The following is a 14,904-nucleotide window of genomic DNA, read 5'->3' as shown; positions in this document are numbered from 1 at the left end:
AAAGCAATTGGAGGTGGTCATGATTTTCTTTGCTTTATGAGCTTTAGCCTTGTTTCTCATGCTTCCAAATGTTCCTAGAATTCCAGGCACCCCCAGCAATTTGCACTGTTCTTAGAATAAGCTTTTGGTTATTTGCTATCGTTACAACTTCAGACAAGCTTCTAGTGGGTTGTGGATCCAGCTTCTCAATAAATATTGAGAGAGCTGATTATCTCACTGTGTGGGCACTGGGTCAGGCTGAAGATACAGCAGTGAATACCCCCCCACACACACACACTTTTTTGATGTTCCCCTTCTTCACTGTTCAATCTTCACCTCAGATAAAATGAACTGTGCTTAGTTAAACACATCATATAATACACTTATCTAAGACCCTCTACTCTAGAGAGTTGGTTTCTTCGGATTTTGAGTAAGATCTGGTCATTGTATTTGGCTTCATTTCAGTGTCAAATCTTTGGGGTTCTTTTCTGGGCACTAACTTTCCCTCCGCACTTCTTTTTTTCTTCCTTCCATTTCCTTTTCAGAAACTCCACTTCTTTCCCCTGGGTCCCTTCTCCCCTCTCTTTTTAGAATCACTCAGTTGTCAGCAGAAAATTTCTTATTTTGAAGTAAAGTTGTTTTTTTTTTTTTTACTGCTTCTTTGTCCAGGTGAGGGAGATAGGAAAGAGACAGGGGGACAGTTGTAGCCCTGCTTCACCATTTGTGAAGCTCCTCCCTCACACTCCCCACAGGTGGGGAACAGGGGTTTGAACCCAGATTCTTGCCCACTATAATGTGTGTGCACATAGCCAAGTGCACCACTGGCCTGACCCCTTAAAGTTGTAATTAGTAAAGTTATTTTTTTGTTTTTCCAAGTCTGTTCTAGGGGCCAGGAAAAGGTCACCTGGTAGGACACAGACTTTGCCAAGTGAGAGGATCCAGGTTCAAGTCTCTGGTCCCCAGTGGAGCACCTGTGCAGGAGAAATTTCACAAGTGTTGGAGCAGTGCTGTGGTTGGTCTCTCTCAATTTATCTCTGTCTCTCTGCCTCTCACATTCAATCTTTAAAAAAAAAAAGTGATTCTGCCTGGAGTGGTGGGATCCTGTAGGTAAATCAAAAAAGAAGGAGAAAAAAATTAAAAAAAAGATTTTATGTGGTCCAGGAAGTGGCGCAGTGGATAAAGCACTGGACTCTCAAGCATGAGGTCCTGAGTTTAATCCCCTGCAGCACACGTATCAGAGTGATGTCTGGTTCTTTCTCTCTTTCCTCCTGTTTTTCTCATTAATAAATAAAATCTTTAAAAAAGAAAAAAATATTTTGTAAAAATCAATGTATGTTGTATGTTCTAAAGATGAATTTCCAACCAAGAACTATATCCTTCAATATTTACTGTTTAGATTTGTAATTTTTAAAAAATATTTATTTTCCCTTTTCTTGCCCTTGTCGTTATTGTTGCTGTAGTTATTGTTGTTGTTGTTATTGCTGCCATTATTGTTGGATAGGACAGAGAGAAATGGAGAGAGGAGGGGAAGACAGAAAGGGGGAGAGAAAGATAGACACCTGCAGACCAGCTTCACTGCCTGTGAGGCGACTCCCCTGCAACTGGGAAACCGGGGTCTTAAACCGCGATACTCCTGCGCCACGTGTGCTTCCACCCGACTCCCTAGATTTGTAATTTTTAAGTAGTTGGTAAACATTTCTTTTTTTTATAATTTATTTCTTTATTGGGGAATTAATGTTTTACATTCAACAGTAAATACAATAGTTTGTACATGCATAACATTCCCCAGTTTCCCATTTAACAATACAATTAATCATCCTTCATGGACCTGTATTCTCCCCACCCACCCACCCCAGAGTCTTTTACTTGGGTGCAATATGCCAATTCCATTTCAGGTTCTACTTGTGTTTTCTTTTCTGATCCTGTTTTTCAACTTCTACCTGAGAGTGAGATCATCCCATATTCATCCTTCTGTTTCTGACTTATTTCACTCAACATGATTTTTTCAAGGTCCATCCAAGATCTGCTGAAAACGGTGAAGTCACCATTTTTTACAGCTGAGTAGTATTCCATTGTGGATATATACCACAATTTGCTCAGCCACTCATCTGTTGTTGGACACCTGGGTTGCTTCCAGGTTTTGGCTGTTACAAATTGTGCTGCCAAGAACATATATGTACACAGATCTTTTTGGATGGATGTGTTGGGTTTCTTAGGATATATCCCCAGGAGAGGAATTGCAGGGTCATAGGGTAGGTCCATTTCTAGCCTTCTGAGAGTTCTCCAGACTGTTCTCCACAGAGGTTGGACCAATTTGCATTCCCACCAGCAGTGTAGGAGGGTTCCTTTGACCCCACACCCTCTCCAGCATTTGCTGTTGTTACCTTTTCTGATGTATGACATTCTCACAGGAGTGAAGTGATATCTCATTGTTGTCTTGATTTGCATTTCTCTGACAATCAGAGACTTGGAGCATTTTTTCATGTGTTTCTCAGCCTTTTGGATCTCTTCTGTGGTGAATATTCTGTCCATGTCCTCCCCCCATTTTTGGATGGGGTTATTTGTTGTCTTGTTGTTGAGTCTGGCAAGCTCTTTATATATGTTGGTTATTAAACTCTTATCTGATGTATGGCATGTAAAGATCTTCTCCCATTCTGTGAGGGGTCTCTTGGTTTGGGTAGTGGTTTCTTTTGCTGTGAAGAAGCTTTTAAATTTGATGTAGTCCCATAGGTTTATACTTGCCTTAGTCTTCTTTGTAATTGGATTTGTTTCATTGAAAATGTCTTTAAAATTTATGCGGAAAAAAGTTCTGCCAATATTTTCCTCTAAGTATTTGATAGTGTGTGGTCTAACATCCAAGTCCTTGATCCACCAGGAATTTACTTTTGTATTTGGTGAAATACAGTGGTTCAGTTTCATTCTTCTGCATGTTTCAACCTATGTTTTCCAACACCATTTGTTGAAGAGACTCTGCTTTCCCCCATTGAATAGTCTGGGCCCCTTTGTCAAAGATTAGATGTCCATAGGTGTGGGGCCTCATTTCTGGACTCTCAATTCTATTCCACTGGTCAGTGTGTCTATTCATGTTCCAGTACCAAGCAGTTTTGATGACAGTGCCCTATAATATAGTTTGAGATCTGGGAGTGTGATGCCTCCAGTTCCTTTCTTTTTTTTCAAGATTGTTTTGGCGATTCTAGGTCTTTTCTGGTTCCAGATAAACATTTGTAGCATTTTTTCTATTCTCCTAAAAATGTGCTTGGGATCTTGATGGGGATAGCATTAAATTTGTAGATGGCTCTGGGTAATATATTCATTTTGATGATGTTAATTCTTCCAACCCATGAACATGGAATATCTTTCCACTTCTTTGTGTCTTTTTCAATTTCTTTTGAGTAGTGACTCATAATTTTCAGTATACAAGTCTTTCACTTCCTTGGTTAGATTTACTCCTAGATATTTTGTTGTTTTTGTTGCTATAATAAAAGGAACTGATTTCTGGATTTCAATTTCTTCTAACTTAGTGTTTCCATAGAGGAATGCCACTAACTTTTAAATGTTAAATTTTGTAGCCTGACACCTTACTATATTGCCTGATGATTTCCAAAAGCTTCTTGCTGGATTCCTTAGGTTTTTCCATGTATACTATCATGTCATCTGCAAATAAGGACAGTTTGACTTCTTCTCTTCTAATCTGTATGCCTTAAATTCCTTGCTCCTGCCTGATTGCTATGGCAAGAACTTCCAACACTATGTTGAATAGTAATGATGATAGTGGGCAGCCCTGTCTAGTACCTGATCTGAGTGGAAATGCTTCCAGTTTTTCACCATTGAGCATGATGTTGGCTGTAGGTTTGCTATATATAGACTCCACTATCTTCAGGAATTTTCCACCTATTCCCATTTTTTGTAGTGTTTTGATCATAAAGGGATGTTGTATTTTGTCAAAGGCTTTCTTTGCATCTATTGATATGACCATGTGGTTTTTGGTCTTGCTTTTGTTGATGTGGTAGATCACATTGATTGATTTACGTATATTAAACCAAACTTGCATGCCTGGAATAAACCCCACTTGGTCATGATGAACAATCTTTTTGATATACTGCTGTATCCAGTTGGCTAGAATTTTGTTCAATATTTTCGCATCAATGTTCATCAGAGATATTGGTCTGTAGTTTTCTTTTTTGGTTCTGTCCCTGTCTGCTTTTGGTATCAGGGTGATGTTGGCTTCATAGAAGCTGGCAGGGAGTATTCCAGTGTCTTCAATCTTCTGGAAGACTTTTAAAAGTAGAGGTATTAGTTCCTCTTTGAAGGTTTTGTAGAATTCATTTGTAAAACCATCTGGTCCAGGACTTTTATTTTTGGGAAGATTTTTGATAACTGTTTCAATTTCATTAGCTGTGATGGGCCTGTTCATGTTATCCACTTCCTCTTTCCTTAGTTTTGGAAGTTGGTAAGTATCTAGGAAATCGTCCATTTCTTCCAGGTTCTCTAGCTTGGTGGCATATAGTTGTTCATAGAAGCCTCGCATGATATGTTGAATTTCTGCGGTGTCTGTTGTGATATCTCCTCTTTCATTTACTATCTGATTTATTTGGGTCTTCTCTCTTTTTTGTTTTGTGAGTCTGGCTAAAGGTTTGTCGATTTTGTTTACTCTTTCGAAGAACCAACATTTACTTTCATTGATCTTTTGTATGGTTTTCCTGTTCTCAATGTTATTTATTTCTGCCCTAACTTTAGTGATTTCTGTCCTTCTGCTTGCTTTAGGATTCCTTTGTTGTTCTTCTTCTAGGTCTTTAAGATGTGCAATCAGGCTGTTTATTTGTGCTTTTTCTTGTTTCCTAATGTGTGCTTGTATAGCTATGAACTTCCCTCTTAGGACTGCTTTAGCTGTGTCCCAAATATTTTGATAGCTTGTGTCTTCATTTTCATTGATTTCTCGAAACATTTTGATTTCTTCCTTGATTTCCTCTTTGACCCAGAAGTTGTTAAGAAGTGTACTGTTGAGCTTCCACATTTTGGGACTGTTACTAATCTTTTGTTGATTGTTAAGTGTTAGTTTAATTCCACTGTGGTCTGAGAAGATGCTTGGGATGATTTCAGTGATCTTGAATTGGCTGATGCTGTCTTTGTGGCCTAACATATGGTCTATCCTTGAGAATGACCCATGTGGATTTGAGTAAAATGTATATTCCAGTTTCTTGGGATTAATGACTCTGAAAATGTCCAATAGTTCTAGTTTATCTATCTCTTCATTTAGCTCCCTTATGTCTTTACTGATTTTCTCCCTGGATGATCTGTCAAGTTGAGAGAGTGGGGTGTTGAAGTCCCCTACTATGACTGTATTACTGTTAATATATTGCTGTAGCTCTTTCATTAGATGTTTGATGTATTTAGATGGCTTCTCATTGGGTGCATAGATGTTAATAATTGTTAAGTCCTCTTGATTGACTGATCCTCTGAGCATTAAGCAGTGTCCATTCCTATCTTTTTAAATCTTATCTATTTTAAAGTCTATCATGTCAGATATGAGAATAGCTCTTCCTGCCCTTTTTTGTGTACCATTGGCTTGTATGATAGTTTTCCATCCTTTCACTTTAAGTCTGTGTTTGTCTTGTTGAGTTAGGTGAGTTTCCTGTAGACAACATATTGTTGGGTTGTGTTTTCTGATCCATCTTCCTACTCTGTGTCTTTTAATAGGTGAATTCAGGCAATTGACATTTATTGATATCAAAGATTGAAGATATTTCAATGCCATTCTTGTAGAGTTTTGAGTGTTTTGATATATGTCCTATTTGTGGTGGTCTGATTGTTTATAGGAGACCTTTCAGAACTTCTTTCAGGGCAGGTTTGGTGATGGTTGCTTCCTTCAACTGTTGCTTGTCTGAGAAGGTTTTGATGCCTCTATCTAGTCTGAATGACAGTCTAGCAGGATATAGTATTCTTGGTTGAAAGCCTTTCTCATTGAGCACTCGATAGATATCTTGCCATTTTCTTCTGGCCTGTAGTGTTTGTATGGAGAAGTCTGCTGCTAATCTTATGGGTTTTCCTTTGTAGGTGACTCTTTCTTTTTTTCTTGCAGCCTTCAGGATCCTTTCTTTATCCTTATTCCTTTCCATTCTAAGTATGACATGTCTTGGTGTCTTTAGGTCTGGGTTAATTCTGTTTGGGACCCTCTGGGCTTCTTGAATCCTTATGTTTTTGATGTTGTCTAGACTAGAGAAATTTGCAGCTATTATGGCCTAGAAAATGCTTTCTTCCTCTCCTTCTCGTTCTTCTTCTGGTAAGCCAATCATGCGTATATTGTTTCTTTTGAAGTCATCCCATCGGACTCTGTTGTTGTTTTCAGCTACTCTTAATCTCTTTTTGAGACCTCTTACTTCTTTTTTAGTTGTCTCTAATTCATCCTCAATCTTGCTAATTCTGTCTTCAGCCTCATAGATTCTATTCTCTCTGCCCTCTACTGCTTTCTGGAGTTCATCTATTTTGTTGCCCTGCTCTGATACTGTTTTAGCTTGTTCAGCTAGTTGCATTCTTAGCTCAGCTATTTCAGCTTTCAGCTCTCTAATAACCATGAGATAATTAGAATTTTCTTCCATATTCTCATTTGTTGTTCCTGCATTTCTGATTACAATTTTTTCAAATTCTTTACTTACTCCTGTTATTATTTGACAATCACATCTGTGACCCTCATACTGAACCCGCTGAGAGACAGGGAGACATGGAGGAGCAGCAGAGACAAGTTCCACAGGACTCCCATGGAAATCTACAATAGAAAGATAACCACCACAGCCTACTGCTGGAGGCCACTCTGTTGGTGTCCAAATGACTGCTGTCACCTTCATGTCAGAGTCCTGCAGGAAACCAGGAAGTAGAGGAACAGGGATTCTGTAAAATGAAAGTCAATATTTTTCATTTATTGCAAGTTCCTATTCCATAAAAATCATGGGTAGTTTTGTTTCCATGAGGAGAATCCAGCCCTGGACAGTAGTGGCCTTTCAGTAGCACTCAGAGAACAGGAACCACCAGCATCAACTCTTGATGGAAGCCAGTGTTAAAATACTGGGAGAGCGGGGCCAGGTGGTGGCACACCTAGTTGAGCTCACATGTTAAAATACTTGGAAAACTTGACTTTGCTGAGGAAAGTAGATTAGCCCACATGAAGAGTCATGTGTCAACATGCACCCCCAGCTCAGGAACACAGTGAAGGGGCCTGGTGGCAAAGCCAGGACTCTCAACCCCTTTCTGCACTCATTAGTCAGTACAGCTGGGGCTGAAGAAATTCCATCTGTTTATTATTTTAATCACATCTTCCTACTCTTGGGACTTTTATTCAATAAATAATATATCTTGATCCTTAGAAGAATTATAAAGCTCAGACTTTTAAAACATGGTAAATTTGTGAGGGTTGTTTTAAATAATTGGAGACAGCTTCCTTAGACTTGCATAAGAGTCTCACAGAGATGTTGGCACTAACTTATCCTTTTACCCAAACTCACCTGTTCCTAACCTGTTCCCTGTTTATTATTTGTTCTCCCATTTCACACACACACATATTTTCTCCTAAATTTGAAATTAAGTTGAATATTTGCTAAAAATAGGCTATTCTTTCTTTTGAAGTTTCACTAGTGATTCAATAGTGGTTTACATGACTGTAAGACTATGGGATATGCTAATCATAACCACTGTCAAAGTTCTATGCTCCCATCCTCTTAATGAGAAAAGTAAGAATATTCTTTTTTAAAATTTTTTATTCTCTTTTGTTGGCCTTGTGGTTTTATTGTTTTAGTTATTATCGTTGTCATTGTTGTTGGATAGGACAGAGAGAAATGGAGGGAGGAGGGGAAGACAGAGGGGAGAGAGAAAGACACTTACAGACCTGCTTCACCACCTATGAAGCGGCTCCTATTCAGGTGGGGAGCCGGGGGCTCGAACCGAGATCCTTACACTGGTCTTTGCGCTTTACGCCACCTGCTCTTAACCCGCTGTGCTACCGCCGGACTATCTAGTAAGGATATTCTTTTTTTTTTTTTTTTTGCCTCCAGGGTTATTGCTGGGGCTCAGTGCCTGCACCATGAATCCACTGCTCCTGGAGGCCATTTTTCCCCCCTTTTGTTGCAGCTTTGTTGTGGTTATTATTGTTATTGTTGATGTCGTTCGTTGTTGCATAGGACAGAGATAAATGGAGAGAGGAAGGGAAGACAGAGAGGGGGAGAGAGAGACACCTGTGGACCTGCTTCACTGCCTGTGAAGCGACTCTCCTGCAGGTGGGGAGGCGGGGGGCTCGAACCCGGATCCTTATTCCGGTCCTTGCTCTTTGCGCCACCACTTAACCTGCTGCGCTACTGCCCGACCCCTAGGTTATCCTTTTATGTGACCACAGTATAACTGCCAGCTGCAGAAAAATCTAACAAAACATGTTATGCATCAATAGTGGAGTAAGAAAGTGAAAGACAATTACTAGACGGTTGCACTCATATGGAATGTGGAGAACTGAAACAAATGCACTTGGAAAACAAAAACAAAACAAAACAAAAAAGGCAATTTCCCTCTAAGACCTTGGGAGAACTATGATGGCTATCTCTGGGGACAAGGGGCACAGAACTTTTTGCTGGTATGATAGTGTGGAAATATACCCCTATTATCATCATGTAAATCATTATTATTTTTTAAAAAGGTCAAATGACGTATATTTCAAATATATTTTTTAAAATTATATTTAAAATAAATTCAGCAAATTTAAATTTGATTCAATTAAAATTGAAAACAAAATTTATTCTTGAAACATGTTATATCAAACCAATTCCTTGATTTTTTTTTCTTGCCTTCCTCTTAACTTATAATAGAGACTCTAGGAAAATAAATCCTCAGGTTAAGGAAAGTTCCAGCAATGTGAAGAAAAGATTTTCCAAAATTGAAATAACAAGTTCCTTCCTGGTTAACATAACTGATGGAAGCAACAGATATATGGCTGCCCACAAGATCACCTTCCTCCCCAAGCTCAAGAAAAGGCCCAAACCACATCCCTTTCAGTCATTAGTGAGTCCTCCAGGGGACTAGGACTGCACATACTACCAGTGCTACATAAATACTTCATGATACATTACCCAGTCCTGGAATGTCCTGCAAGATTGCAGTCTTTAAACTAGTGCACCGCAACTAAAAATAATCAGATAAAAAAGCTATATCAATCCCTTGATTAGCCACAATTAAAAAAAAATTATATATAAAACAGAAACACTGAAAAATCCATAGGATTAGCCACAATTTTTACAAGATTTTGAGAAAAAAATATTGTTACATTTTAATCTCAAGAGAGATTTACTGCTTATATTATTTCACCAAAAGATTGTCAAAGCTACACCAAATTTTTTTCATTGAATACTATTTTTCAATTGGATGGGAACCTTTATATTGTAATGTGTAGTCAGAAATAACCCAGTATGTCATGAAAATATAGGACAGACTGAATTCTAACAATTAGCATAGGGTCTGGTATGTGGTATGCAATGAGGAAAATGTAGTTGCTTGATAAAAACTATGCTTAAATCTTTAATTACAGTGGAGGGTAGATCGTATAATGGTTATACAAACAGACTGTCATGCCTGAGGCTCCAAAATCCCAGGTTCAGTCTCCTGCACCACCATAAACCAGAGCTGAATAGTGAGTGCTCTGGTTTAAAAAAAAAAAAAATTAATTGCAAAATGTGCTCCTGTATGTTAAGGTCAACCTCAAAGTTTTGGTTTTCTTATCTTTAAAATTAAAGAGCGGGGGCTAGGTGGTGGTGTACCTGGTTGAGTGCACATGTTACAGTGCACAAGGAACCAGTTTCGAGTCCTCGGTCCCCACCTGCAGAGGGAAAGCTTCATCAGTGGTGAAGCAGTGTTGCAAGTGTCTCTCTGTCTCTCTTCCTCTCTACTCCCTCTTCCCTCTTGATTTCTGGCTGTCTCTATCCAATAAATAAAGATAATAAAAAATCTTTTTAATAATAAAATAAAATTAAATTAAAGAGCTGGGGGCAGGGCGGTAGCACAGCAGGTTAAGTGCGCATGGTATAAAGTGCAATGACCAGGTTAGAGCCTGGGACTCCCCACCTGCAAAGGGGTTGTTTCACAAGTGGTGAAGCAAGTCTGCAAGTGTCTCTTTCTCCCCCTGCCCGTCTTCTTCCCCTCCTCTCGATTTCTCTCTGTCCTATCCAGTGACAACAATAGCAATAACAACAACAAGGGCAACAAAATGGGAAAAATGGCCTCCAGGAGCAGTGGATTTGTAGTTCTGGCACCAAGCCCCAGCAATAACCCTGGAGCCAAAAATAAATAAATAAAATGAAATAGCTAACAAAAAATGTTCAATTTAGAAGAGCTAAGAGACTACTAATTTTTAAAATATTTTTCTTTATTTATTGTTGGAGAGAGAGAGAAATTGAGAGAGGAGGAAGAGAAAGTGAGGGAAAGAGACAGACACCTGCAGCCCTGCTTCACTACATATAAAGCTTTCCCCCTGCAAGTGGGGACCAGGGACTTGAATCTGGATCCTCATGGGCTATAATGTGTGTGCTTCACCAGATATGCCACTGCCTGGCCCCGAGACAAATAATTTACTTATTTTTAATGTCTTTATTGGAGAAATAATGGATAACATGCACTTTGGTACAATTTCTCACCCCCTGTGGTAGATGCCTGAGACTCACTCTCACACCCAACTTTTTCAGCATCATGCACCAGAACCCCAATGCCTTCTCCACTCCCTCCCTGCCCTCCTTCCCCAGAGTCCTTTGCTTTGGTGCAGCACACCAACCCCAATCCACATTTCACCTTGTGTTTTCCCTTTCTGCCCCCATTTCCTAAATTCCACCTATAAGTGGGATTATCCAATATCAGCCCTTCTCATTTTGGTTTGTCTCAGTTAACAGACTCCTATGATTTCCATCCAAATTGAGGCAAAGAAACTGACTTCATAAGTGAAATAAGTCAGAAACAGAAAGATGAATATGGGATGATCTCACTCTCAGGCAGAAGTTGAAAAACAAGATCAGAAAAAAAAAAAAAAACACAAGTAGAACCTGAAATGGAATTGGTATATCGCACCAAAGTAAAAGACTCTGGGGTGGGGATGTGTGGGTGGGGAGAATACAGGTCCAAGAAGGATGACAGAGGACCTAGTAGGGGTTGTATTGTTATATGGGAAACTGGGGGATGTTATGCATGTACAAACTATTGTATTTACTGTTGAATGTAAAACATTAATTCCCCAATAAAGAAATGAAAAAAAAAAAGAAACTGACTTCATCATCTTAAACATCTGCATGGTATACCATTGTGCACATATACTGCTTCCTTAGCTATCCATCTATCCTTGGGCATCTGGGTTGCTTCCAAGTTCAGACTCCTACAAATTGTGCTGCTACTAATATGGGTGTACAGAGAACTCTTGGAATAGATGTTCTGTTTCCTTTGGACAAATCTCCAGGAGAGAAATTGCTGGGTCATATTGCTGGGGTATGTCCATTTCTAGTTCTCTGAGAACTCTCCAGGCTGTTTTCCACAAGGGTTAGGCCAATTGTCATCATTACCAGGAGTGTAGAAGGGTTTCTCCCCAGGTAGCACCTCCACACATGTTCACAAACACTTGCTGTCTCTGGTCTTTCTTTCTTTTATTTATATTTATTTATTTATTTTCCCTTTTGTTGCCCTTGTTGTTTTATTGTTGTAGTTATTATTATTGATGTCATTGTTGTTGGATAGGACAGAGAGAAATGGAGAGAAGAGGGGAAGACAGAGAGGGGGAGAAAAAGATAAGACACCTGTAGACCTGCTTCACCGCCAGTGAAGTGACTCTCCTGCAGGTGGGGAGCCGAGGCTCAAACTGGGATCCTTATGTTGGTCCTTGTGCTTAACATCTCTGACCTTTATAATGCATGACATTCTCACAGATGTAAAGTGGCACCTCAGTGTTGTCTTAGCTGCACTTTTCTGATACTTAGTGACTACCAGCATTTTCTCGTGTTTGCTGTCTTCAAAAACATTTCTGTGTATTAGGCCATGAAATCTTCCTCCAGTGTTTTCTTCTATAGATGTGATAGTTTCTGTCTAATGCCCACGCCTTTGATCCATTTGAAGTTGGCAAGTGGGGGTGGGGTGGGGTGGGGGTGGGACACGGAGAGGAGGGATACCTGCAGCACTGCTGAAGTTTCCCCTGCTAGTGGGGGCTTGGACCTAGGTCTTCACTCCTGGTCATGCGTGTGATCTACCACTTGACTCCAAGCAAATTTCTTTTTTTTTTTTTTTATCATGACTGTCATTGAGAATTCTTTTCTGTTTGTTTGTTTTTGTCATCCTTAGGGCTTCATCACTCAGGGCTGGTTTTTCAGGAAGAGACAGAGAGATAGGAACAAATAAGGAAAGACACTGTAGCACCTATGCATCCTTCAGAGCCTGGGGTCTGCTGTCAAACCTGGGGCTACTCATGGCAAAGCAGCTCCCTAAGTGAGCACTCTTATCAGCCTTAGAGAACTTTGAATAGCAAACATTCATGGACTGCTACTCTCAAATCACTTACATGTGATTGCTTGCCGGCTGCTGTCTCAGTGGTGTGAGATGCCTCTTTATCAGGTGGGATTCATGCCTATATAATTTTCAGTAGATTAAAAAAACACAAGGTGCATATTGTGAAGAAATATAAATAAAGGTGCATATTGTGAAGAAATATAAATGAAGGTGTTAGTGGAGGTTGATATAAGAATGTAGTTAGGGTGGGGTCCGGTGGTGGCATACCTGGTGAAGCACTCACATTGCAGTACTCAAGGAGCCAGGTTCAAGTCCCTGGCCCCCACCTGCAGGGGGAAAGCTTCATGAGTGGTGAAGCAGGGCTGCAGGTGTTTGTCCCTCTCCCTCTATATCTCCCCTTCCCCTCTCAATTTCTCGATATCTCTATCCAATAATAAATAAATAAAAATATTTTTTGAAAAAGAATGTAGTCAGGGCATTGTCGTTCACTAAGATTGTAGCATTCCAAATTCTATAAATTGTACCAGTTCTTTAAGGAGGTTTTGTAGCCCATTAAATACTGATGTGTTTTCAGAACAGCAATAAAATAAGTGCAGGGTATTTGATGTGGTTCAATACAGGAAGCATCAGAGATTCTATCATAAATTATAGTATATTTCCTCAAATGGACATCAAACCATTGTGATATGTGCTTGTTAATATATACTCCTGTCCTTTTAAAATATTTTTGTTTATTTACTAATGGATAGAGACAGAAATTGAGAAAGGAGGGGGAGATGAGAGACTCTTGCAGTCCTGCTTTACCACTTGTGAAGCTTTTCCTCTGCAGGTGGGGACGAGGGACTTGAATCTGGGTTCTTGTACACTGTAATATGAGTACACCAGGTACACCACCACTCGCCTGCCCCCCTCTCTCATTCTTTTAACACACACCAAACCCACTCTCAGGTTCTTTTAAAAAATCAGGCATGTACAGGGAGACATGGCTGTTTACTCCAATCAGTATATCAGAAGAGGGTCTTTCTTCAGTGCCTATAATATATATTTTGGTACATGTGCTGCTGGGGATTGAACTTGGGACCTCATGCCTGAGAGTCCACTGCTTTATCCACTGCACCACCGCCGGACCACTGTAATATATATTTTGAACAAGAACTTGACTGTGGGTTTTACAATGGTCCAGCTACATATGAATATTGTAGTTTAACTAATAAAAGTGCATTTTATGTGCTAATAGCACCATGCAATGAAGCATTGCCTCGCTACCAAGGTAAACATTATTCAGGGTTTTAAGAGTTGAGATGGTGACAATCAACTACTGGGTGTCGCAGTGAACTGGCATCACTAGAAACCCATTTTCCCAGTGGCCTCAAAGTGCAAACCATCTCCGACCTCTGTTTACATCTAGCTCTTCTCATGTCTTCACACAGTCCGTCTTTTTCTCTCAGGCAGCCTGAGATCTGCTGTCAATCTTGACTGTTTTGTTTACTCAAGGTCTTTCTCTGTCCATTACTTTTATCTCCATAATTGCTGAGCCTAGGGGAGGCATTTTGTGCTACAGATCCTCCACTCCTTCTGTGTCTCAGTCTTCCTCCCTCCCTTTCCTTCTGCAGACTCCCCAACCCCCCACCAGCACCCTGACCCAGTGTGATGAGACTCAGGGCAGTGTGTCAGGGCAGTCCTGGAGGAGTCTGTGCTGGAAAGACATGAAGGGCAGAGAGCCCCTGTGTGGAGGCCCCCGAGGACTAGACTCTTTGTGGGGATCATCCTCCGGGGACTCAGAGGGTTACTGACCTGATGGGACTGTGTGAATGTGTACCTCAATGAGTGTGTGCCTCGGTGAGCATGTGAGAAAGGATTGTGTGGTGGAAAGTCTGTGTGTGTGACTGTGCATGTGACTGTGTGAGCACAGGCGACACCATGTGTACGGAGAGTCACTTGTCTACCCTGACAGCTCTCACCTTGTGACCTGGAACGGGTGGCAGCACTGGGTGGCGGATCCGATGGGATCATTTAGTGGATGTGTGGGGGCGATTTGCACTAATTTTATTTTCCTTCAAAAATGATAAATACGATTTTATAAGTGATTCGGCAAAATGTGACAATTGTGAAAGTGAATCCATATTTTGTGTTATAATGTGCCACCAGAGCCTCACAGATGGGTGATTTCTTGTTCCTGTGCCAACTTTTAATTCTTTTTTATTTAGACAGAGACAGAGGGAGGGGCAACAAAGGAGCAGAGCTTGGCTCGGTGCCATGGTGCCACCACACAGTACCAGGGCTTGACTCTAGGCCTCCTGCCTGACCATGCACAGGCTGTGCCCTGCACGGGCGCAGGACGCTGACTCAGTGCTCCTGACTGAGCAGTCAGCTTCTCAGGTATCTAAGGACAGAAGTCTGCTGAGTGAAGCCTCTAATCTT

This window comes from Erinaceus europaeus, chromosome 15 (assembly GCF_950295315.1).
Source record: "Erinaceus europaeus chromosome 15, mEriEur2.1, whole genome shotgun sequence".
NCBI lineage: Eukaryota > Metazoa > Chordata > Mammalia > Eulipotyphla > Erinaceidae > Erinaceus > Erinaceus europaeus.
The sequence above is the reverse complement of the archived record's forward strand: the minus strand, read 5'-3'. Positions refer to the sequence as shown.